Source organism: Ranitomeya imitator, chromosome 5, assembly GCF_032444005.1.
Source record: "Ranitomeya imitator isolate aRanImi1 chromosome 5, aRanImi1.pri, whole genome shotgun sequence".
Classification (NCBI taxonomy): Eukaryota; Metazoa; Chordata; class Amphibia; order Anura; family Dendrobatidae; genus Ranitomeya; species Ranitomeya imitator.
Genome location: NC_091286.1, coordinates 688,971,585 through 688,998,902, shown reverse-complemented (window position 1 = coordinate 688,998,902; position 27,318 = coordinate 688,971,585). Strand labels below are relative to the sequence as shown.

General features: G+C 40.8%; 1 protein-coding gene across 1 annotated transcript in view; it reads left to right on the top strand.

The window, feature by feature from the left end:
• Positions 1 to 27,318, top strand: part of LOC138638822 (uncharacterized) — a 161,113-nt gene that overhangs the window by 122,643 nt on the left and 11,152 nt on the right. The window lies entirely within an intron of this gene.

Genomic DNA, 27,318 nt, shown 5'->3' with positions numbered 1-27,318 from the left:
CACCCCTGTCCACAGGTTGTGTTTGGTATTGCATCTCGTCCTATTCCATTCATTGGATCTGAGCTGCAGTACCAGTTACAACCTGTGCACAGGTGTGGCGCTGTTACCCAAAGATAGAAACCATGTTGTACAACATCAATCAGTGTTATATGGCGGTTCTATTATATGTGCATTATATGGCAGCATGGGCTAGTGATGGCGTAGATGTGTGCACTATAGAATACACTATTCTATGGGTATATTTGTGCTTTTATGTGCACCCTTACGGCACTATTATATCAGCACTCAGTTCAGTGATATGACGACTATGACATGAGGATATTTATTTAATATATATTTCTTTATTTTATGGATGTGATGGATGGTTCTATTATCTCAGCACAATATGGCAGTATATTATTATGATATTTATTATCTATTTGTTTATTTTATGGTCGTGTTGGTTGGTTCTATAATTTCAGCACAATATGGCAGTATTATTAGGAGGATATTTATTTAATATCTATTTCTTTATTTTATGGTCGTGTTGGTTGGTTCTATAATCTCAGCACAATATGGCAGTATATTATTATGATATTTATTTATTATCTATTTCTTTATTTTATGGTCGTGTTGGTTGGTTCTATAACCTCAGCACAGTATGTCAGTATTATTATTATGATATTTATTTATTATCTATTTCTTTATTTTATGGTCGTGTTAGTTGGTTCTATAATCTCAGCACAATATGGCAGTATATTATTATGATATTTATTTATTATCTATTTCTTTATTTTATGGTCGTGTTGGTTGGTTCTATAATCTCAGCACAGTATGTCAGTATTATTATTATGATATTTATTTATTATCTATTTCTTTATTTTATGGTCGTGTTGGTTGGTTCTATAATCTCAGCACAGTATGTCAGTATTATTATTATGATATTTATTTATTATCTATTTCTTTATTTTATGGTCGTGTTGGTTGGTTCTATAATCTCAGCACAATATGGCAGTATATTATTATGATATTTATTTATTATCTATTTCTTTATTTTATGGTCATGTTGGTTGGTTCTATAATCTCAGCACAATATGGCAGTATTATTATTATGATATTTATTTATTATCTATTTCTTTATTTTATGGTCGTGTTGGTTGGTTCTATAACCTCAGCACAATATGGCAGTATTATTATTATGATGTTTATTTATTATCTATTTCTTTATTTTATGGTCGTGTTGGTTGATTCTATAATCTCAGCACAATATGGCAGTATTATTATTATGATATTTATTTATTATCTATTTCTTTATTTTATGGTCGTGTTGGTTGGTTCTATAACCTCAGCACAATATGGCAGTATTATTATTATGATGTTTATTTATTATCTATTTCTTTATTTTATGGTCGTGTTGGTTGGTTCTATAATCTCAGCACAGTATGGCAGTATTATTTCAGCACTGAATGGCACTGTTACATGGGCAGTAATTGTGACATATTCTTACATATCGAAAGCAAATGAGAGGGAATCTGAAAAAAATAATGATGTGGTAAATTACGTAATAATCGCGCACTTCACGATTAAAACAACAAGTGGTGGAAACTCCGCACAATGTCGTCCCTGAGGGGTCGTGGAGGAGCTTCCTTCTCCGAGTCATATTTCTTTGCTGTCTTGTGGATCATACATTAATTATAAAGTTGTTGAACACATTCGAATAAGTAATCAGCGCGCATAAATTAAAAAGATGGTTTTATCAGGACGCTAATATAATTACACTGATTGTGATTCAATCTCTTCCGAGAACAAGTCCATTACATAGGAGCAGTATTATAGTAGTTATATTCTTGTACATAGGGGCAGTATTATAGTAGTTATATTCCTGTACATAGGAGCAGTATTATAGTAGTTATATTCTTGTACATAGGGGCAGTATTATAGTAGTTATATTCCTGTACATAGGGGCAGTATTATAGTAGTTATATTCATGTACATAGGAGCAGTATTATAGTAGTTATATTCCTGTATATAGGAGCAGTATTATAGTAGTTATATTCTTGTATATAGGAGCAGTATTATAGTAGTTATATTCTTGTACATAGGAGCAGTATTATAGTAGTTATATTCTTGTATATAGGGGGCAGTATTATAGTAGTTATATTCTTGTACATAGGAGCAGTATTATAGTAGTTATATTCTTGTATATAGGGGCAGTATTAAAGTAGTTATATTCTTGTACATAGCGAGCAGTATTATAGTAGTTATATTCTTGTACATAGGAGCAGTATTATAGTAGTTATATTCTTGTACATAGGGGCAGTATTATAGTAGTTATATTCTTGTACATAGGAGCAGTATTATAGTAGTTATATTCTTGTACATAGGAGCAGTATTATAGTAGTTATATTCTTGTACATAGGGGCAGTATTATAGTAGTTATATTCTTGTACATAGGGGCAGTATTATAGTAGTTATATTCTTGTACATAGGAGCAGTAATATAGTAGTTATATACTTGTACATAGGAGCAGTATTATAGTAGTTATATTCTTGTACATAGGAGCAGTATTATAGTAGTTATATTCTTGTATATAGGGTCAGTATTATAGTAGTTATATTCTTGTATATAGGGGGCAGTATTATAGTAGTTATATTCTTGTATATAGGAGCAGTATTATAGTACTTATATTCTTGTATATAGGGGCAGTATTATAGTAGTTTATTCTTGTACATAGCGAGCAGTATTATAGTAGTTATATTCTTGTACATAGGAGCAGTATTATAGTAGTTATATTCTTGTACATAGGAGCAGTATTATAGTAGTTATATTCTTGTACATAGGGGCAGTATTATAGCAGTTATATTCTTGTACATAGAGGCAGTATTATAGTGGTTATATTCTTGTACATAGGAGCAGTATTATAGTAGTTATATTCTTGTACATAGGAGCAGTATTATAGTAGTTATATTCTTGTACATAGGGGCAGTATTATAGTAGTTATATTCTTGTACATAGGTGCAGTATTATAGTAGTTATATTCTTGTACATAGGAGCAGTATTATAGTAGTTATATTCTTGTATATAGGGTCAGTATTATAGTAGTTATATTCTTGTATATAGGGGCAGTATTATAGTAGTTATATTCTTGTATATAGGAGCAGTATTATAGTAGTTATATTCTTGTATATAGGGGCAGTATTATAGTAGTTTATTCTTGTACATAGCGAGCAGTATTATAGTAGTTATATTCTTGTACATAGGAGCAGTATTATAGTAGTTATATTCTTGTACATAGGAGCAGTATTATAGTAGTTATATTCTTGTACATAGGGGCAGTATTATAGTAGTTAAATTCTTGTACATAGGAGCAGTATTATAGTAGTTATATTCTTGTACATAGGAGCAGTATTATAGTAGTTATATTCTTGTACATAGGGGCAGTATTATAGTAGTTATATTCTTGTACATAGGTGCAGTATTATAGTAGTTATATTCTTGTACATAGGAGCAGTATTATAGTAGTTATATTCTTGTATATAGGGGCAGTATTATAGTAGTTATATTCTTGTATATAGGGGGCAGTATTATAGTAGTTATATTCTTGTATATAGGAGCAGTATTATAGTAGTTATATTCTTGTATATAGGGGCAGTATTATAGTAGTTATATTCTTGTACATAGCGAGCAGTATTATAGTAGTTATATTCTTGTACATAGGAGCAGTATTATAGTAGTTATATTCTTCTACATAGGGGCAGTATTATAGTAGTTATATTCTTGTACGTAGGGGCAGTATTATAGTAGTTATATTCTTGTACGTAGGGGCAGTATTATAGTAGTTATATTCTTGTACATAGGAGCAGTATTATAGTAGTTATATTCTTGTATATAGGGTCAGTATTATAGTAGTTATATTCTTGTATATAGGGGGCAGTATTATAGTAGTTATATTCTTGTATATAGGGGCAGTATTATAGTAGTTATATTCTTGTATATAGGGGCAGTATTATAGTAGTTATATTCTTGTACATAGCGAGCAGTATTATAGTAGTTATATTCTTGTACATAGGAGCAGTATTATAGTAGTTATATTCTTGTACATAGGAGCAGTATTATAGTAGTTATATTCTTGTACATAGGGGCAGTATTATAGTAGTTATATTCTTGTACATAGGGGCAGTATTATAGTAGTTATATTCTTGTACATAGGAGCAGTAATATAGTAGTTATATACTTGTACATAGGAGCAGTATTATAGTAGTTATATTCTTGTACATAGGAGCAGTATTATAGCAGTTATATTCTTGTATATAGGGTCAGTATTATAGTAGTTATATTCTTGTATATAGGGGGCAGTATTATAGTAGTTATATTCTTGTATATAGGGGCAGTATTATAGTAGTTATATTCTTGTATATAGGGGCAGTATTATAGTAGTTTTGTTCTTGTACATAGCGAGCAGTATTATAGTAGTTATATTCTTGTACATAGGAGCAGTATTATAGTAGTTATATTCTTGTATATAGGGGCAGTATTATAGTAGTTTATTCTTGTACATAGCGAGCAGTATTATAGTAGTTATATTCTTGTACATAGGAGCAGTATTATAGTAGTTATATTCTTGTACATAGGAGCAGTATTATAGTAGTTATATTCTTGTACATAGGGGCAGTATTATAGTAGTTATATTCTTGTACATAGGAGCAGTATTATTGTAGTTATATTCTTGTACATAGGAGCAGTATTATAGTAGTTATATTCTTGTACAAAGGAGCAGTATTATAGTAGTTATATTCTTGTATATAGGGGCAGTATTATAGTAGTTATATTCCTGTATATAGGGGGCAGTATTATAGTAGTTATATTCTTGTATATAGGAGCAGTATTATAGTAGTTATATTCTTGTATATAGGGGCAGTATTATAGTAGTTATATTCTTGTACATAGCGAGCAGTATTAAAGTAGTTATATTCTTGTACATAGCGAGCAGTATTATAGTAGTTATATTCTTGTACATAGGGGCAGTATTATAGTAGTTATATTCTTGTACATAGGGGCAGTATTATAGTAGTTATATTCTTGTACATAGGAGCAGTAATATAGTAGTTATATACTTGTACATAGGGGCAGTATTATAGTAGTTATATTCTTGTACATAGGAGCAGTATTATAGTAGTTATATTCTTGTACATAGCAAGCAGTATTATAGTAGTTATATTCTTGTTCATAGGAGCAGTATTATAGTAGTTATATTCTTGTACATAGGGGCAGTATTATAGTAGTTATATTCTTGTATATAGGAGCAGTATTATAGTAGTTATATTCTTGTACATAGGGGCAGTATTATAGTAGTTATATTCTTGTACATAGGAGCAGTATTATAGTAGTTATATTCTTGTACATTTGAGCAGTATTATAGTAGTTATATTCTTGTACATAGGGAGCAGTATTATAGTAGTTATATTCTTGTACATAGGAGCAGTGTTATAGTTGTTATATTCTTGTACATAGGGGCAGTATTATAGTAGTTATATTCTTGTATATAGGAGCAGTATTATAATAGTTTTATTCTTGTACATAGGGGCAGTATTATTATTATTACGGTATTTATTTAAATAGCACCATTGATTCCATGGTGCTGTACATGAGAATGGGTTACATACAAGTTACAGATATCACTTACAGCAAACTAACAATGACAGACTGATACAGAGGGGCGAGGACCCTGCCCTTGCAGACTTACATTCTACAGGATTATGGGGAAGGAGACAATAGGTTGAGGGTTGCAGGAGCTCCGGTGTTGGTGAGGCGGTAGCTTCGGTAGTGATGAGGAGGCAGCGATGTCAGTGCAGGCTGTAGGCTTTGCTGAAGAGGTGGGTTTTCAGGTTCCGTCTGAAGGATCCGAATATGGTTGATAGTCGGACGTGTTGGGGCAAAGAATTCCAGAGGATGGGGGATATTCGGGAGACGTCTTGGAGGCGGTTGGGTGAGGAGCAGATGAGTGTGGAGGAGAGAAGGAGGTCTTGGGAGGACTGGAGATTACGTGAGGGAAGTGTTATGTTTGCTAATGACAGGTGTTATGAAGGCAATCCAGAAACACAGTGTGCTTAGCGATCAGAGCGCACACAGTGATCTGACAAATACCCAAAAATACAAGAACGAGCTCTGAGACGTGGAAACTCTGTAGACTGCACACCTGATCCTATCCTAAACACAACTAAAAGCGGCTGTGGATTGCGCCTAACAACTACCTAGGCAACTCGGCACAGCCTAAGAAACTAGCTAGCCTGAAGATAGAAAAATAGGCCTGACTTGCCCCAGAGAAATTCCCCAAAGGAAAAGGCAGCCCCCCACATATAATGACTGTGAGTAAGATGAAAAGACAAAACGTAGGGATGAAATAGATTCAGCAAAGTGGGGCCCGATATTCTAGGACAGAGCGAGGACAGTAAAGCGAACTTTGCAGTCTACAAAAAACCCTAAAGCAAAACCACGCAAAGGGGGCAAAAAAAACCCACCGTGCCGAACTAACGGCACGGCGGTACACCCTTTGCGTCTCAGAGCTTCCAGCAAAACAAAAGACAAACTGGACAGAAAAAAAGCAACAAAAAAGCAAAAAGCACTTAGCTATACAGAGCAGCAGGTCACAGGAACAATCAGGAGAAGCTCAGATCCAACACTGAAACATTGACAAGGAGCAAGGATAGCGGCATCAGGCGGAGTTAAGTAATGAAGCAGTTAACGAGCTCACCAGAACACCTGAGGGAGGAAGCTCAGAAGCTGCAGTACCACTTGTGACCACAGGAGTGAATTCAGCCACAGAATTCACAACAGTACCCCCCCCCTTGAGGAGGGGTCACCGAACCCTCACCAGAGCCCCCAGGCCGACCAGGATGAGCCGCATGAAAGGCACGAACAAGATCGGAAGCATGAACATCAGAGGCAAAAACCCAGGAATTATCTTCCTGAGCATAACCCTTCCATTTAACCAGATACTGGAGTTTCCGTCTAGAAACACGAGAATCCAAAATCTTCTCCACAATATACTCCAATTCCCCCTCCACCAAAACCGGGGCAGGAGGCTCAACAGATGGAACCATAGGTGCCACGTATCTCCGCAACAACGACCTATGGAATACATTATGTATGGAAAAGGAGTCTGGGAGGGTCAAACGAAAAGACACAGGATTGAGAACCTCAGAAATCCTATACGGACCAATAAAACGAGGTTTAAATTTAGGAGAGGAAACCTTCATAGGAATATGACGAGAAGATAACCAAACCAGATCCCCAACACGAAGTCGGGGACCCACACGGCGTCTGCGATTAGCGAAAAGTTGAGCTTTCTCCTGGGACAAGATCAAATTGTCCACTACCTGAGTCCAGATCTGCTGCAACCTATCCACCACAGAATCCACACCAGGACAGTCCGAAGACTCAACCTGTCCTGAAGAGAAACGAGGATGGAACCCAGAATTGCAAAAAAATGGAGAAACCAAGGTAGCCGAGCTGGCCCGATTATTAAGGGCGAACTCAGCCAACGGCAAAAAGGACACCCAATCATCCTGGTCTGCAGAAACAAAACATCTCAGATATGTTTCCAAGGTCTGATTGGTTCGTTCGGTCTGGCCATTAGTCTGAGGATGGAAAGCCGAGGAAAAGGATAGGTCAATGCCCATCCTACCACAAAAGGCTCGCCAAAACCTTGAAACAAACTGGGAACCTCTGTCAGAAACAATATTCTCAGGAATGCCATGCAACCGAACCACATGCTGAAAGAACAAAGGTACCAAATCAGAGGAGGAAGGCAATTTAGCCAAGGGCACCAGATGGACCATTTTAGAAAAGCGATCACAGACCACCCAAATGACTGACATCTTTTGAGAAACGGGAAGGTCAGAAATGAAATCCATCGAAATATGTGTCCAAGGCCTCTTTGGGACCGGCAAGGGCAAAAGCAACCCACTGGCACGAGAACAGCAGGGCTTAGCCCTAGCACAAATCCCACAGGACTGCACAAAAGTACGTACATCCCGTGACAGAGATGGCCACCAGAAGGATCTAGCCACTAACTCTCTGGTACCAAAGATTCCAGGATGACCAGCCAACACCGAACAATGAAGTTCAGAGATAAGTTTATTAGTCCACCTATCAGGGACGAACAGTTTCTCTGCAGGACAACGATCAGGTTTATTCGCCTGAAATTTTTGCAGCACCCGCCGCAAATCAGGGGAGATGGCAGACACAATGACTCCTTCCTTGAGGATACCCGCTGGCTCAGATAAACCCGGAGAGTCGGGCACAAAACTCCTAGACAGAGCATCCGCCTTCACATTTTTAGAGCCCGGAAGGTACGAAATCACAAAGTCGAAGCGGGCAAAAAATAACGACCAACGGGCCTGTCTAGGATTCAAGCGCTTGGCAGACTTGAGATAAGTCAAGTTCTTATGATCAGTCAATACCACCACGCGATGCTTAGCTCCTTCAAGCCAATGACGCCACTCCTCGAATGCCCACTTCATGGCCAGCAACTCTCGATTGCCCACATCATAATTACGCTCAGCGGGCGAAAACTTCCTGGAAAAGAAAGCACATGGTTTCATCACTGAGCAATCAGAACCTCTCTGTGACAAAACCGCCCCTCCTCCAATCTCAGAAGCATCAACCTCGACCTGGAACGGAAGAGAAACATCTGGCTGACACAACACAGGGGCAGAACAAAAACGACGCTTCAACTCCTGAAAAGCTTCCACAGCAGCAGAAGACCAATTAACCAAATCAGCACCCTTCTTGGTCAAATCGGTCAATGGTTTGGCAATGCTAGAAAAATTACAGATGAAGCGACGATAAAAATTAGCAAAGCCCAGGAACTTTTGCAGACTTTTCAGAGATGTCGGCTGAATCCAATCCTGGATGGCTTGGACCTTAACTGGATCCATCTCGATAGTAGAAGGGGAAAAGATGAACCCCAAAAATGAAACTTTCTGCACACCGAAGAGACACTTTGATCCCTTCACAAACAAAGAATTAGCACGCAGGACCTGAAAAACCATTCTGACCTGCTTCACATGAGACTCCCAATCATCTGAGAAGATCAAAATGTCATCCAAGTAAACAATCAGGAATTTATCCAGATACTCACGGAAGATGTCATGCATAAAAGACTGAAACACAGATGGAGCATTGGCAAGTCCGAACGGCATCACTAGATACTCAAAATGACCCTTGGGCGTATTGAATGCAGTTTTCCATTCATCTCCTTGCCTGATTCTCATCAGATTATACGCACCACGAAGATCTATCTTAGTGAACCAACTAGCCCCCTTAATCCGAGCAAACAAGTCAGATAACAATGGCAAGGGATACTGAAATTTAACAGTGATCTTATTAAGAAGGCGGTAATCAATACATGGTCTCAGCGAACCATCCTTCTTGGCTACAAAGAAGAACCCTGCTCCCAGTGGTGATGACGATGGGCGAATATGTCCCTTCTCCAGGGATTCCTTCACATAACTGCGCATAGCGGCGTGTTCGGGCACGGATAAATTAAATAATCGACCTTTAGGGAATTTACTACCAGGAATCAAATTGATAGCACAATCACAATCCCTATGCGGAGGTAGAGCATCGGACTTGGGCTCTTCAAATACATCCTGATAATCAGACAAGAACTCTGGGACCTCAGAAGGGGTGGATGACGAAATCGACAAAAATGGAACATCACCATGTACCCCCTGACAACCCCAGCTGGATACCGACATGGAATTCCAATCCAATACTGGATTATGGGTTTGTAGCCATGGCAACCCCAACACGACCACATCATGCAGATTATGCAACACCAGAAAGCGAATAACTTCCTGATGTGCAGGAGCCATGCACATGGTCAGCTGGGCCCAGTATTGAGGTTTATTCTTGGCCAAAGGTGTAGCATCAATTCCTCTCAATGGAATAGGACACTGCAAGGGCTCCAAGAAAAACCCACAACGTTTAGCATAATCCAAATCCATCAGATTCAGGGCAGCGCCCGAATCCACAAACGCCATGACAGAAAACGACGACAAAGAGCATATCAAGGTAATGGACAGAAGGAATTTGGACTGTACAGTACCAATGACGGCAGACCTAGCGGACCGCTTAGTGCGCTTAGGACAATCAGAAATAGCATGAGTGGAATCACCACAGTAGAAACACAGCCCATTCAGACGTCTGTATTCCTGCCGTTCAACTCTAGTCATAGTCCTATCGCACTGCATAGGCTCAGGTTTAACCTCAGGTAGTACCGCCAAATGGTGCACAGATTTACGCTCGCGCAAGCGTCGACCGATCTGAATGGCCAAAGACAAAGACTCATTCAAACCAGCAGGCATAGGAAATCCCACCATGACATCCTTAAGAGCCTCAGAGAGACCCTTTCTGAACAAAGCTGCCAGCGCAGATTCATTCCACTGAGTGAGTACTGACCATTTCCTAAATTTCTGACAATATACTTCTATATCATCCTGACCCTGGCACAAAGCCAGCAAATTTTTCTCAGCCTGATCCACTGAATTAGGCTCATCGTACAGCAATCCGAGTGCCAGGAAAAACGCATCGACACTACTCAATGCAGGGTCTCCTGGCGCAAGAGAAAATGCCCAGTCTTGAGGGTCGCCGCGCAAAAAAGAAATAATAATCAAAACCTGTTGAATAGGATTACCAGAAGAATGAGGTTTCAAGGCCAGAAATAGCTTACAATTATTTTTGAAACTTAGAAACTTAGTTCTATCTCCAAAAAACAAATCAGGAATAGGAATTCTTGGTTCTAACATAGATTTCTGATCAATAGTATCTTGAATTTTTTGTACATTTATAACGAGATTATCCATTGAAGAGCACAGACCCTGAATATCCATGTCCACACCTGTGTCCAGAATCACCCAAATGTCTAGGGGAAAAAAAAAAGTGAACACAGAGCAGAAAAAAAAAAAATGATGTCAGAACTTTTTCTTTCCCTCTATTGAGAATCATTAGTTGGGCTCCTTGTACTGTTATGTTTGCTAATGACAGGTGTTATGAAGGCAATCCAGAAACACAGTGTGCTTAGCGATCAGAGCGCACACAGTGATCTGACAAATACCCAAAAATACAAGAACGAGCTCTGAGACGTGGAAACTCTGTAGACTGCACACCTGATCCTATCCTAAACACAACTAAAAGCGGCTGTGGATTGCGCCTAACAACTACCTAGGCAACTCGGCACAGCCTAAGAAACTAGCTAGCCTGAAGATAGAAAAATAGGCCTGACTTGCCCCAGAGAAATTCCCCAAAGGAAAAGGCAGCCCCCCACATATAATGACTGTGAGTAAGATGAAAAGACAAAACGTAGGGATGAAATAGATTCAGCAAAGTGGGGCCCGATATTCTAGGACAGAGCGAGGACAGTAAAGCGAACTTTGCAGTCTACAAAAAACCCTAAAGCAAAACCACGCAAAGGGGGCAAAAAAAACCCACCGTGCCGAACTAACGGCACGGCGGTACACCCTTTGCGTCTCAGAGCTTCCAGCAAAACAAAAGACAAGCTGGACAGAAAAAAAGCAACAAAAAAGCAAAAAGCACTTAGCTATACAGAGCAGCAGGTCACAGGAACAATCAGGAGAAGCTCAGATCCAACACTGAAACATTGACAAGGAGCAAGGATAGCAGCATCAGGCGGAGTTAAGTAATGAAGCAGTTAACGAGCTCACCAGAACACCTGAGGGAGGAAGCTCAGAAGCTGCAGTACCACTTGTGACCACAGGAGTGAATTCAGCCACAGAATTCACAACAGGGAAGATGTCGGGAGATTAGTTCAGAGATATATGGAGGAGACAGGTTATGGATGGCTTTGTAGGTCAGTATTAGTAATTTGAACTGGATACGCTGAGGGAATGGGAGCCAGTGAAGAGATTTCCAGAGGGGGGAAGCGGAGGAGTAGCGAGGAGAGAGATGAATTAGTCGGGCAGCAGAGTTAAGGATGGACTGGAGAGGTGCAATGGTGTTAGCAGGGAGGCCACAGAAAAGGATGTTGCAGTAGTCAAGGTGGGAGATGATGAGGGCATGCACAAGAATTTTAGTAGATTGACGGTTGAGGAAAGGACGGATTCTGGAGATATTTTTGAGCTGGAGGCGACAGGAGGTGGAAAGATCTTGAATGTGCGGTTTGAAGGACAGGGCAGAGTTAAGGGTTACTCCGAGGCAGCGGACTTCCGGTACGGGGGAAAGCATGATGTCGTTAATTGCGGTAGATAGGTCAGGTAAGGAAGATCTATGAGACGGAGGAAAGATGATGAGTTTAGATTTGTCCACATTGAGTTTGAGGAAGCGAGATGAGAAGAAGGATATGGCTGATAGACACTCCGGGATTCTGGACAGCAGAGCGGTGACGTCTGGGCCAGAGAGGTAGATCTGAGTGTCATCAGCATAAAGGTGGTACTGGAATCCATGGGACTTTATGAGTTGCCCCAGGCCAAGTGTATAGATTGAGAAGAGTAGGGGTCCTAGAACAGAGCCTTGGGGGACTCCAACAGAGAGAGGGTGGGATGAGGAGGTAGTATGGGAGTGGGAGACGCTGAATGTGCGGTTCGAAAGGTATGAGGAGATCCAGGATAGGGCGAGGTCTTTGATGCCAGAAGAGTAGAGGATTTGTAGTAAGAGGCAGAGGTCAACTGTGTCAAAAGCAGAGGACAGGTCTAGAAGGAGGAGTACAGAATATTGTCCGTGGCTGTAAGTAGGTCATTAGTGATTTTGGTCAGGGCTGTCTCAGTGGAGTAATGGAGGAGGAAACCAGATTGTAGATTGTGAAAGAGCAAGTTAGATGAGAGGTGGGAGGAAAGTTCAGCGTGGACGTGCTGCTCCAGGAGTTTGGAAGTGAATGGAAGTAGCGATATTGGGCGATAGCTGGACATAGCTGTTGGGTCGAGGGTTGGATTTTTAAGGATAGGTGTGATTGTGGCATGTTTGAAAGCAGAAGGGAAGGTGCCAGAAGTTAGTGATAGGTTGAAGAGGTGGGTTAGGGATGGGATAAGTGTGTTGGTGAGGTTGGGGAGCAGGTGGGATGGGATGGAGTCAAGCGCACAGGTGGTGAGGTGCGATTTGGAGAGGAGACAGTTAAGCTCCCCTTCAGTGATGTTGGAGAGGGAGGTTATGGGGTTTGGGCATTGGTCTGGTATACAAAGGGGTTGTGGTGGTTGAACAATAAAGACTTGCCTTGTCTGGTCAATCTTATTTTTAAAGTGTGTGGCAAAGTCCTCAGCAGAGATGAGGGAAGCTGGAGGGGGCAGTGGGGGGCGGAGGAGGGAGTTAAAGGTTTTGAATAACTGTTTGGGGTTGTAGGATAGGGAGGATACGAGGGTTGTGAAGTAGGCGCTGACACAGTCAGTGCAGGGAACGCCGGGGGACGTGACAGACATCGGAATGTGAGTATGTACTGTTTTTTTTTTTAACTTTTACAATGGTAACCAGGGTAAATATCGGGTTACTAAGCGCGGCCCTGCGCTTAGTAACCCGATATTTACCCTGGTTACCAGTGAACACATCGCTGGATCGGCGTCACACACGCCGATCCAGCGATGACAGCGGGTGATCAGCGACCAAAAAAAGGTCCTGATCATTCCGCAGCGACCAACGATCTCCCAGCAGGGGACTGATCGTTGGTCGCTGTCACGCATAATGATTTCGTTAACTATATCGTTGCTACGTCACAAAAAGCAACAATATCGTTAACGAAATCGTTATGTGTGACGGTACCTTAAGGCTCGGGTGTTCATGTAAAGCTGCATGAACCAGTTAACTGCCTAAGTATGTAGCAGTACAGACACAGAGGGCTATTAACTGCATAAAGTGTATGAGAACATGATGCGAGGAACCTTTTTTTTTTTTATGATAGGCCACACAGGGATCGTTAGGTTAATGTGTTGAGACAATAGGCCAATCTGAACAAATGAGTTTTTAGGACGCGCTTAAAACTGTGGGGATTAATCGTATTAACCTAGGTAGTGCATTCCAAAGAATCGGCGCAGCACGTGTAAAGTCTTGGAGACGGGAGTGGGAGGTTCTGATTATTGAGGATGCTAACCTGAGGTCATCAGCGGAGTGGAGGGCACGGGTAGGGTGGTAGACTGAGACCAGAGAGGAGATGTAGGGTGGTGCTGAGCCATGGAGAGCTTTGTGGATGAGGGTAGTAGTTTTGTACTGGATTCTGGAGTGGATGGGTAACCAGTGTAATGACTGGCACAAGGTAGAGGCATCGGTGTAACGGTTGGTGAGGAATATGATCCTGGCAGCAGCATTCAGGACAGATTGGAGCGGGGAGAGTTTGGTAAGAGGGAGGCCGATTAGTAGAGAGTTACAATAGTCCAGACGAGAATGAATAAGTGAAACAGTCAGAGTTTTTGCAGAGTCGAAATTAAGAAAAGGGCGAATTCTAGAAATGTTTTTGAGATGCAGGTAAGAAGAGCGAGCCAGTGATCGGATGTGGGGGGTGAATGAAAGCTCGGAATCAAAGATGACCCCAAGGCAGCGGGCATGTTGCTTTGGAGTAATGGTGGAACCGCACACGGAGATGGCAATGTCAGGCAAAGGTAGGTTAGTAGAGGGAGAGAACACGAGGAGTTCAGTTTTTGACAGGTTCAGTTTCAGATATAGGGAGGACATGATGCTAGAGACAGCGGTAAGACAATCACTGGTGTTTACTAAAAATGCCGGCGTGATATCAGGAGAAGAAGTGTATAATTGGGTGTCGTCAGCATAGAGATGGTACTGGAAACCAAATCTACTGATTGTTTGTCCAATAGGGGCAGTATACAAAGAGAAGAGGAGGGGGCCTAGGACTGATCCTTGAGGAACCCCAACAGTAAGGGGAAGGTGAGAGGAGGAGGAACCAGCAAAAGATACAGTGAAGGAGCAATCAGAGAGATAGGAGGAGAACCAGGAGAGAACGGTGTCCTTGAGGCCGATGGAGCGGAGCATAGTGAGGAGGAGCTGATGATCCACAGTACCGAATGCTGCGGAGAGATCCAAGAGAATTGGCAAGGAGTAGTGACCATTAGATTTAGCTGTTAGTAGGTCATTAGAGACTTTACTGAGGGCAGTTTCAGTAGAGTGTAAAGAGCGGAAGCCAGATTGAAGAGGGTCGAGAAGAGAGTTATCTGAGAGATAGCGGGTAAGACGGGAGTGGACCAGGCGCTCGAGGAGTTTAGAGATGAAGGGAAGATTAGAGACAGGTCTATAGTTAGCGGCACAGTTCTGGTCCTGGGATGTTTTTTAAGTAATGGATGTATGATGGTATGCTTAAATGAGGAGGGAAAAATACCGGAAGTGAGGGAAAGGTTGAATATTTTTGTTAGGTGAGAGGTGACAGCCGGGGAAAGGGACTGGAGGAGATGTGACGGAATGGGGTCACTGGTGCAAGTGGTTGGGCGAGAAGATGCAAGGAGCCTGATTACTTCTTCTTCTGTAACTGTAACTGTATAGTAGTTATATTCTTGTACATAGGGGGCAGTATTATAGTAGTTATATTCTTGTACATAGGAGCACTATTATAGTAGTTATATTTGTGTACATAGGAGCAGTATTATAGTAGTTATATTCTTGTACATAGGAGCAGTATTATAGTAGTTATATTCTTGTACATAGGAGCAGTATTATAGTAGTTATATTCTTGTACATAGGAGCAGTATTATAGTAGTTATATTCTTGTACATAGGAGCAGTGTTATAGTAGTTATATTCCTGTACATAGGGACAGTATTATAGTAGTTATATTCTTGTACATAGGGGCAGTATTATAGCAGTTATATCCTTGTACATATGGCAGTATTATAGTAGTTATATTCTTGTACATAGGAGCAGTATTATAGCAGTTATATTCTTATACATAGGGGCAGTATTATAGCAGTTATATCCTTGTACATACGGCAGTATTATAGTAGTTATATTCTTGTACATAGGGCAGTATTATAGTAGTTATATTCTTGTACATAGGGAACAGTATTATAGTAGTTATATTCTTGTACATAGGAGCAGTATTATAGTAGTTATATTCTTGTACGTAGGAGCAGTATTATAGTAGTTATATTCTTGTACATAGGAGCAGTATTATAGTAGTTATATTCTTGTACATAGGGACAGTATTATAGTAGTTATATTCTTGTACATAGGAGCAGTATTATAGTAGTTATATTCTTGTACATAGGAGCAGTATTATAGTAGTTATATTCTTGTACATAGGGACAGTATTATAGTAGTTATATTCTTGTACAAAGAGCAGTATTATAGTAGTTATATTCTTGTACACAGGAGCAGTATTATAGTAGTTATATTCTTGTACATAGGAGCAGTATTATAGTAGTTATATTCTTGTACATAGGGACAGTATTATAGTAGTTATATTCTTGTACATAGGAGCAGTATTATAGTAGTTATATTCTTGTACATAGGAGCAGTATTATAGTAGTTATATTCTTGTACATAGGAGCAGTATTATAGTAGTTATATTCTTGTACGTAGGAGCAGTATTATAGTAGTTATATTCTTGTACATAGGAGCAGTATTATAGTAGTTATATTCTTGTACGTAGGAGCAGTATTATTGTAGTTATATTCTTGTACATAGGAGCAGTATTATAGTAGTTATATTCTTGTACATAGGGACAGTATTATAGTAGTTATATTCTTGTACATAGGAGCAGTATTATAGTAGTTATATTCTTGTACATAGGAGCAGTATTATAGTAGTTATATTCTTGTACATAGGGACAGTATTATAGTAGTTATATTCTTGTACAAAGGAGCAGTATTATAGTAGTTATATTCTTGTACATAGGAGCAGTATTATAGTAGTTATATTCTTGTACATAGGAGCAGTATTATAGTAGTTATATTCTTGTACATAGGGACAGTATTATAGTAGTTATATTCTTGTACATAGGAGCAGTATTATAGTAGTTATATTCTTGTACATAGGAGCAGTATTATAGTAGTTATATTCTTGTACATAGGAGCAGTATTATAGTAGTTATATTCTTGTACATAAGGACAGTATTATAGTAGTTATATTCTTGTACATAGGAGCAGTATTATAGTAGTTATATTCTTGTACATAGGGGCAGTATTATAGTAGTTATATTCTTGTACATAGGGACAGTATTATAGTAGTTATATTCTTGTACATAGGAGCAGTATTATAGTAGTTATATTCTTGTACATAGGAGCAGTATTATAGTAGTTATATTCTTGTACATAAGGACAGTATTATAGTAGTTATATTCTTGTACATAGGAGCAGTATTATAGTAGTTATATTCTTGTACATAGGGGCAGTATTATAGTAGTTATATTCTTGTACATAGGGACAGTATTATAGTAGTTATATTCTTGTACATAGGAGCAGTATTATAGTAGTTATATTCTTGTACATAGGAGCAGTATTATAGTAGTTATATTCTTGTACATAGGGGCAGTATTATAGTAGTTATATTCTTGTACATAGGAGCAGTATTATAGTAGTTATATTCTTGTACATAGGAGCAGTATTATAGTAGTTATATTCTTGTACATAGGAGCAGTATTATAGTAGTTATATTCTTGTACATAGGAGCAGTATTATAGTAGTTATATTCTTGTACATAAGGACAGTATTATAGTAGTTATATTCTTGTACATAGGAGCAGTATTATAGTAGTTATATTCTTGTACATAGGGGCAGTATTATAGTAGTTATATTCTTGTACATAGGGACAGTATTATAGTAGTTATATTCTTGTACATAGGAGCAGTATTATAGTAGTTATATTCTTGTACATAGGAGCAGTATTATAGTAGTTATATTCTTGTACATAGGGGCAGTATTATAGTAGTTATATTCTTGTACATAGGGGCAGTATTTTAGTAGTTATATTCTTGTACATAGGAGCAGTATTATAGTAGTTATATTCTTGTACATAGGAGCAGTATTATAGTAGTTATATTCTTGTACATAAGGACAGTATTATAGTAGTTATATTCTTGTACATAGGAGCAGTATTATAGTAGTTATATTCTTGTACATAGGGGCAGTATTATAGTAGTTATATTCTTGTACATAGGGACAGTATTATAGTAGTTATATTCTTGTACATAGGAGCAGTATTATAGTAGTTATATTCTTGTACATAGGAGCAGTATTATAGTAGTTATATTCTTGTACATAGGGGCAGTATTATAGTAGTTATATTCTTGTACATAGGGGCAGTATTATAGTAGTTATATTCTTGTACATAGGGAGCAGTATTATAGTAGTTATATTCTTGTACATAGGGAGCAGTATTATAGTAGTTATATTCTTGTACATAGGGGCAGTATTATAGTAGTTATATTCTTGTACATAGGGGGCAGTATTATAGTAGTTATATTTTTGTATATAGGGGCAGTATTATAGTAGTTATATTCTTGTATATAGGAGGCAGTATTATAGTAGTTATATTCTTGTACATAGGGGCAGTATTATAGTAGTTATATTCTTGTATATAGGAGGCAGTATTATAGTAGTTATATTCTTGTACATAGGAGCAGTATTATAGTAGTTATATTCTTGTACATAGGAGCAGTATTATAGTAGTTATATTCTTGTACATAGGGGCAGTATTATAGTAGTTATATTCTTGTATATAGGAGCAGTATTATAGTAGTTATATTCTTGTACATAGGAGGCAGTATTATAGTAGTTATATTCTTGTACATAGGAGCAGTATTATAGTAGTTATATTCTTGTACATAGGGGGCAGTATTATAGTAGTTATATTTTTGTATATAGGGGCAGTATTACAGGAGCCATTTTCCAGTACATAGTATACTTTGATTCCTGATCGTAGGGTCTTTTTTGTGTTAAGTAAAGGATATTTATTGTATTCTTTTAATAAGGATATGTAAATAATATAACGGATTCGTGTGATTACACATATCAGTAGAATCACTCTTCAGTGTTACAGCAGTTGCCGATTACAGGGCGATATGCGATGACTATTTCATGGCTGTGGGGACAGAGCAGGTGAGATCAGTTGTGGAGCGGCTGGAATGTTTTCAGGTCCATTGTGTCTGACGTGTGTAGTCACCGCGCCTCTTGCATGTTAAGCAGTGAAATGAATAAGTCCAGATAATCAGGGTTGGCTTCTTTTCAGTGTAGATGGAGGGATGTTCACAGGAGAATACCCCAACAATGGCGACGTTATCAAAAAGTAATAAATTAGAAACCATTTCACATGTGACCCTCAGAATTCCCCGGGCCCCTGGAGGCGAGGAGCCCACGTCTGTTTATCATACATGTGGCTGTCACCTGGGATGTCTCCGTCAGGGGCCAAGCGCTGATTTCTAAGCGCTGAATGCGTGAACTTGACTCTCCTTCGACGTTACGAGACGTGGGCAATGTGTCCTGCGATGGGGGATTTAACGGCATCACGCGGACAGTTCTTCTGATTCCTTTTTTTCTCGTCTGTTGCTTTTCCCAGAATGCTTTCCTTCCTCCGTGCACGCGGCCAAAGCTTTGTTTTTCCAAGACCTTTTTAGTATTGTCTGGTAGCAGCAATTAATTTGTCCGCTGATTGGAAATAAAGCTCAGAATGCAGACGATAATCTCCGCAGATTAGCATTCGGTACGTGCCCGGGCAGCGCGCCCTTCACGTCAAGCCTCCGTGTAGCCCCTTCGCCTGTCAGTCATCCCCCATTTCGCTCTTCATTTAGTGCACTTGTTGAATTTTTTACAAAATGCATCATGTCGATTCTTTGGTGAGTTACCTGTCTATGAATTACGGCACTTGGCACGTTTTTCAATTTTTTAATTATTTTTTTTTAATGAGGAGTTAATAATAATATGAAGTGGAGGAATTAAGTGTTTTTTTGGCACATATCCACCGCAAAAACCTTATCAAAAAAACGCGTCATAAACCAGAATTATGAAGATGGGCGAAGATGGGGAAAAGCTCCATAAAGACGCCACCGGATTTAGCGTTTTTCTTTTTTTTTTAAACTTTTTTCTTTCTACTTTTAACCTTTTTTAGGGTTTGCAACCTTGACGTGGGTGAAAAGAAGGGACATGTTCAATCTTCCAAACGAAGCCACCAGCTCTGCATTCTCGAAAGTACCGTTCAGAGTCGTCGGATGACGTTTTGCGGAACCATTTTTGCTTTGGAAAACTCTGTGTGTTCAAAGAGCATGTGCATCTTAAAGGCCCCGTGTGCGCATGCTCTTAGGGCATGTTCACACTGATTGGGTCCATGCACACACAGTTTGTACAGGAGGTTTTGGAGCGGAAACTCTCCAAAAAATTCTTCAAAAATTTGAAGGTTCTGCAAAAAAGACTGCGTACACATACCCGGTCTTGTTGCTGAGTTTTTTAAAGCAGCAAAATCTCCAAAATCCTTTTCAAAAACTTGGGAGTTTCCTTTCTAAAATCTCAGCAAAAAACTCACTGTAAACCAATGTGAGAATATATTCATAGAAAACTGCAAAAAAAAATCATGCTTTTTAGTAACGGTTTTTTACATTTGGATTTTTCATCTTAAGAAAAGCGTGAACTGCTTCAATGTCAAACTTAGACCGTGTGCAGAAAGAGGATTTGTTTTTGGAGTTTCCGGAGCAAAAGCTCAAAGTTTTTAAAGAGTTTTAAGACTTTGAAGGAGGATTTGGAGATTTCCCTCTAAAAACTGTGACTTAGACATCCGCGGAGCTTCCGACCCGATGTCGACCGTCTCAATAGGCATCTTTGAGGCCGTGAAGATAAGATCGTGAAATCTGATGCTCGGATGTGTGAACGTGGCTCTACACGCCATGACGTGATCTATGGGCGCGTTCTCATTGAGATGAACGGAAAAGCTCGTTGAACGCTGGTCTGAAGCATCTTTTCATGTTGAGTTTGGAGAAAAAAAATGTGAAAATGTTCCATCAATCAGCGAGCGGTCGGTTTGAGCCGGAGAAGATGTGACGGTTGGGAACGGTTCCGAGTTCTGTTAATGACGTGTAAGGCAATCATTTCCATGTAGACCTTTTATTGTTACAATGATGATCATTAATTCAACTTTTTTGCTCTGCGGAGAATGATGATCTTTCAGAAATGTCAGCGGAGATTCTCCAGTGATCTGTACTCACATGTGAAAGACTCTACAAAACTGTAAATGCATCTAGTTGGCGGGATGGATGGAAGCCTGACCACAACTCCGGACCCCTTAACACTACCTGCTGTGTATATCCGCCACAAGCTCTCGTTCATCAGTGGATGGGTATATCCATCATTCATCAGGTCAGGAGGTTACTAGCGGCAGTGATGGCTGAGAATACCCTCTATGTAGGTTAACGCCTTAGATGCCGCGATCGGTAGTGACCGCAGCATCTAGGTAGTTAGCCAGAGGCAGAAATCTCCCTCTGTCAGTCCATTAATTCTATTGCTCCCATGCAGAACATGACAGAATGATCAGCCTCCCAGAAAATACACTATAAATAATAACTATGAGTCCAATCCTTGGAGTGACCCCATCCCCCGTCTGATGGTTGCACAGGATCAGCTAACTTCTGGCGATAGCACTATCCTGCGCGGTGATAAATGTCAGCTGAGTTGAGCTGATTGATTATATTAAGTTTTGTTAAGTGATCCATTAAGCGACGGATCCGGAATGTTCTGTATTCTCCGGAGGAGTCTTTTGTATCACTCCTCTATTCAATGCAATTAAGACGTCTTGAAAATCAGAATTTAATCATCGTCCTCGCTTCTCCCTAGATAATTGCCTCCATTGTCAGTTGTATACTCCTCTATATTGAATGTATGGTGGATGATAATATATTGTATCATGCTCCTGGCATTGAAGTTATATTTTTATGAAATCAAGGTTTGTTTAGTATCGGGACCCTGCCAGGCATTCCTTATGGGTACAAGATGTACCTTCCTGCAGTGTTGACTGATTCTAAGGATCCTCGGGGGTGGAGTCATCTTCATGCCTCCAATTGGTCGGGAAGGCGTTTATTGAGTGGGTCCAATGTGCTTGCTATGCCCCTCCTCTGGGTATATATTACCCTCATACTCATTTCCTTCCTGGTATATATATCCACCATCCTGGGCTCCTTCCTGGTATATACCCCCCCCTTCCATTTATATATGCCACTTTTCCTGGTATATATGTCCCCCATCTTGAGTCCTTTTCTGGTATATACAGTATATTCCCCATCCTGGTATACATGTCCCACATCCTTGCTTCCTTCCTCTTATATATGTCCCCCATCCTTTTATATATGCCTTTCATCTTGGTATACATTACCCCCATACTGGTTTCCTTCCTTGTATATATGCCCCCCTATCCTTTTATAGTTTCCCCTCGTCCTGGTATATATGTCCCTTATCATAGGCCCTTCCTGGTATATATGTCCACCATCCTGGTATATATGCCCCCCTTCCATTTATATATGCCACCTCTTCTGGTATATATGTCCTCCATCTTGAGCCCTTTTCTGGTATATATATATCCCCCATCCTGGTACATATGTCTCCCGTCCTGGGGTCCTTCCTCTTATATATGTCCCCCATTCTTTTATATTTGCCACCAGTCCTAGGCACCTTCCTGAGATATATGTCCCTGTGGTAGATCGGCTTACTCAGCTGTACACGGAGGTAAACACGGGAGCACTGTCTCTTTAAGATCTTCACTGGTTTATTATATATGTGGCATACACCATGGTGAAGTAAAATAAAAAGGGCCCTTTGGGCAAAAGCAGGTAAACAAAATAAAGTGGTAACACAAAGCACAGTCTTTGTGGTAGCGGGGATCTGCCCGCTTAGGGTTAGCAAAACACCTGGTTCAGGTTGGCACAATCACTAACACCTCTCTGGAGTTAACCTCTCCAGACACACTGAACACTGAATGTCTCAGGAGGCCTACTAAGCCCCAGACCACACCCTGGGGTGGAGATAAGTTGGACAACCTCCCACACGCTGTATGGTTCTTCACAAAATCCAGCCTTTAAAATGGCTGACTAACCACCTCTCAACACATAGTGTGCTGGAGCAAACATCAGGGTTTCAAATCACTGAAGCTAATAGCCTGTTGTGAATTCCGCTCTTGGGCTCCCTTTGGTGGTTGTAAGTGGCACTTTTGTGAGTTCTGCTCTTGGGCTCCCTCCAGTGGTTTTAAGTGAAATGGCTGCTCCTTGGATTTAGCAGTCTGCAGCTGCTTCCACTGATTGTCTTTCTGCTCGGCTATTTATGCCTGGCTCTTTCCTTCAGCCAGTGCCACTTGTCAATGGTTCCTGGTTGGATTCACATCTCTCTTGGATTTCCCTGATATCCTGACCAGTTCAGCAAAGATAAGTCCTCTCTTTGCTCTTTTCTGTCCACATGTTGTGGACTTATTCGTTCTGTGCATTCTATGTTTTGTCCAGCTTGTCAGTATGGATTAATTCAGTTAAGCTGGATGCTCTGGGAAGCAGATTTATCCTCCACACCTTTAGTCAGGTGTGGAGATTTTTGTAAACTCTGTGTGGAATTTTGTAGTTTTTAATACTGACCGCACAGTATTCCGTCCTGTCCTATCTATCTAGCTAGACTGGCCTCCTGTGCTACATCCTGGTTTCATTCTACGTATGTCTTTTCCCTCTCCACTCACAGTCATTACTTGTGGGGGGCTATCTATCCTTTGGGGATTTTATCTGAGGCAAGATAGTTTTCCTGTTTCTATCTTTAGGGGTAGTTAGTTCTCAGGCTGTGACGAGGTGCCTAGGGAGTGACAGGAGCATCCCACGGCTACTTCTAGTGTTGTGTTGAGCTTAGGGACTGCGGTTAGTACAGGTACCACCTCCTTCAGAGCTCGTCCAATGTTGCTCCTAAACCACCAGTTCATAACATAGCCTCAATGAAACGTATCTCCCCTCCAGCACTTTGCAAGTGACTTTGTCACAGTCTCCCATTCTGGGTTCCTTCATGGCATATACTGTATGTCCCCTGTTCTGCCTCGGTTCTCGAAAGCATAAAAAATAACCATTCTTCTCATCTTCCTCCGCTCCCACGACGTGCAGCACCATCTTATGTAGCCTGCGCAAAAGCCGGAAGCGAACATTGGCATCACCGCTATGCGCCTCTTGTCGACTTTAGCTGCCGGTCTCTGATTAACTGGCAGTAGGTATGTATTGCACTGCAGGGACCCAGGCGGGTATTTTCCCCGGAAGCAGGAAGTAGAGAGGCGCCATCAGTGCGGTGGTCCATGGTGTCTCCCAGGCATTTTTACTGTCCCCCGGCGGTGAGTATGCTAAGAGACAGTACAGGTAATGGGGGACGTATGAGGAGACAGTATGGGTAGAGGGTGCTGGGAATCTGTGAGTAGAAACTATGGGCTTGTAATATGTTAGGAGACAGTATGGAAATGAGTTTCTGGGAATGTGTGAAGAGACAATATGGGTATGGGTAAAATGTGTTAGTAGATATTATTGGGGGATAAAAGCATAAAGGGCCACATTATAGGGACTATGAAGTTTGGGGAGGGGACAGCATGGGAGGCTGTGAGGGAATAGTATGGAAGCAACAGTTTGCAGAGGGAGGTATGAAGAGAAGGCACAGTATACAGACTGGGCAGTATAGGGTGGGGGACACAGTGTAAGGAGACCGTGTGAAGAGGGAGCCCAGTATTGAAAGGACAGCACACTGTGGAGGGCACATACCACAATGTTGGGGTTATATTTTGTGCAGGGAGCATTGTGAGGGGCAATTATTCAGAGGCACAGCATAGGGCAGGCAGACATAATGACACTGTTATTTTTAAGGGCACTGTGTTGGGATGGTAGTCTGCAGAAGGCCGTAGAAGAGGGAAGTCTGCAGAGATGAGCTGTGGATGTGAAAATTCATCATGGCGTTTTGACAGGAAGAAGAAAAGAAACAGAAAGACTCCAATCAGATGTCACCTGTAAGCTACCTGGATGTGAATGTTTACTTGTTGATACTGCCTGCGTCTCATCAGTACTGTGGTTTCACTCCCAGTATCTCCTTAGCATTGTTAAAAACATACTGGGAATTGTAGGTTCATGCAATACAATTGTGTTTAGGGCTGACCTGACATTACAATTGATCGCAGTGCTAACCTTGGTGCTGTATTGATGAACTGATGATGGTTCTCATGAAGTATTCCTAAAATGATGGTGTTTAAGGTGATGTATTCCTGTAGTGATGGTGGTTCTGGTGATGTATTCTTATACAGTTGGTGGTTCTGGTGATGTATTCGTGTACTGATGTTCTGATTATGTATTCCTGTATGGATTGTGGTTCTGGTGGTGTATTCCTGTACTAATAATGACTCTGGTGATGTATTCATGTACTGATGGTGGTTTTGCTGGTGTATTCTTGTACAGTTGTTGGTTCTGGTGATGTACTACTGTACTGATGGTGGCATTGGTCATGTATCTCTCGATTGATGATGGTTTTGGTGATGTAATCCTGTATAAATTGTGGATCTGGTGATGTATTCATGTACTGTTGGTGTTCCTGGGAATGTATTCCTGTGTGTTGTTCTGATCCTTTACATATGTAGCAATACATTACTTGTCAGATAATGTGATACATGGCTAATAAAGTATTGTGTCATCTGACAAGTTACGAGTTATTACACCTGTATTTTTGTTAGGAGCATTGATTCTAAAATTAAGCACTGTTGCATGTGGATCACCCCCACGTAAGGGCAATGGGGTACTCGGCACCGGGTCTTTCGGTTCTTCAGCGGGGATGTCACGGTGGCCCGTGGCCCTAAGAGGGGCGTCCAATAAAAGGCAGAGTTTGTGTGACGCCACCTGTGGTATTCGGTCAGGGTGACCGACGCTGCTTAGGGGTCCGCTAGGGTGATGTGATGGCAGCTAGATGGTATACCTTCCCACAGGTGAAGTGTATCCTCAGGGCTTCTCAGAAGAGTAGATGGTGATGGTGGATGGTGTGAGGCGCAGTGAATAATGAGGACACAATGGGTGCAGTCTCTTTACCTTTACTGAAGGCTTCAGCATCCACAGCCCAGGGTGCGGATCACGGGATAGGCAGTGTCCGGTTGATCTGAGGATAATTCCAGAGTCCCCTTTGGCAATTCCAGAGTCCCCTTATCCAGGTGGAAATCAATAGCCTTCCTATGCGCACAGTAACACAGTAGGTCCTTACTTGCATAAGCTCCAACAAGGTCCTCACTGTTATTACTCTTCTCACTGTTCCCCGTAGTCGGATAGAACAAAACCCGTATGACTGGTGGCCTGAGGCTTTTTATAAGGACCCTAGAGACGCCCCGGCTTCCACAATTTGCCACCGTGACTCCTGTGTATGATGGTCGGACAGCCAACATAGAATTAACTGTCCTGCCGATCTCTGAAGTAAAGCGTAGAGTCTATTACTCCCTCGGTGTTCCGGCCACCGGTCTGTGCCCCAGAAGGAGGCAGCCTCTCACAGGACAGGACTCCTTCTGGTTTTCTTCTCCTTGTGCTATGATTTCTTTTCTCACTCCCTACAATACAATTCTCTTTGTGTCCTTTCTTAGGATGCTGCCGCACGTGGGGCAGGCGCAGCTCTGTGTCTTTCTGGCTAGGCCTCTGACAGGATCCCACCCCTGTCAGGGACCTCTCTGTCTGTAGCTCTGCGATGTTCCTCTTTCCCCTCTGTCTGCCGGACAGGGACTGCACTGGGTGAAGTCCAGTGAGCAACCGACTGAGTCAAGCTCAGCCAGCTTCTGACTTCTCACTTCTGGCTTCTGACTAACTTTCTATCCAACCCACCAGTTTTAACCTAATGTGAGGAGTGCCCTAGTAGATAGGAGCAAGGCTCCCCCTGGTGGACTGGAGTGTGAAGTGTGTTATGTGGTTTGTGATACCTGGCAAGGTGAACTCCTTTAGTGCCATCAGACGTAACATCACTCCCCCTGGTGGAAGAATAACATTACTGCAACGACCAGGACTCTGGGGCGCTGCACATGCCCAATCTAATATTGTGTAATACGCTAACTGTAAGGACTCGGTTCTGATTGCCGGTTACAGTGGTAATTTACATGCGATTTTCGTACTTATCGTCACATAATGATAAGCTTTTCTTCCTACTTCTCTGAGTGAAGCGGGGGCTGTAGTATTTCATTGTACAAAGTCCGAAGAACATCTGTCACTTGGGAACCCGAGTGTGCATATATCTAATTAATCCATTGTATACAGGACGAACTTTTCAAAATCGGATGTAAAATGGATCCATTATTTATAACAATCAGTCTATGGAAGATGGAAGAAAATGAATTGTCTTACATTTATATCCATTGTGTCATCCATGTATTGCTTCTCTTTACAGAAAGAACCACATGATCTACT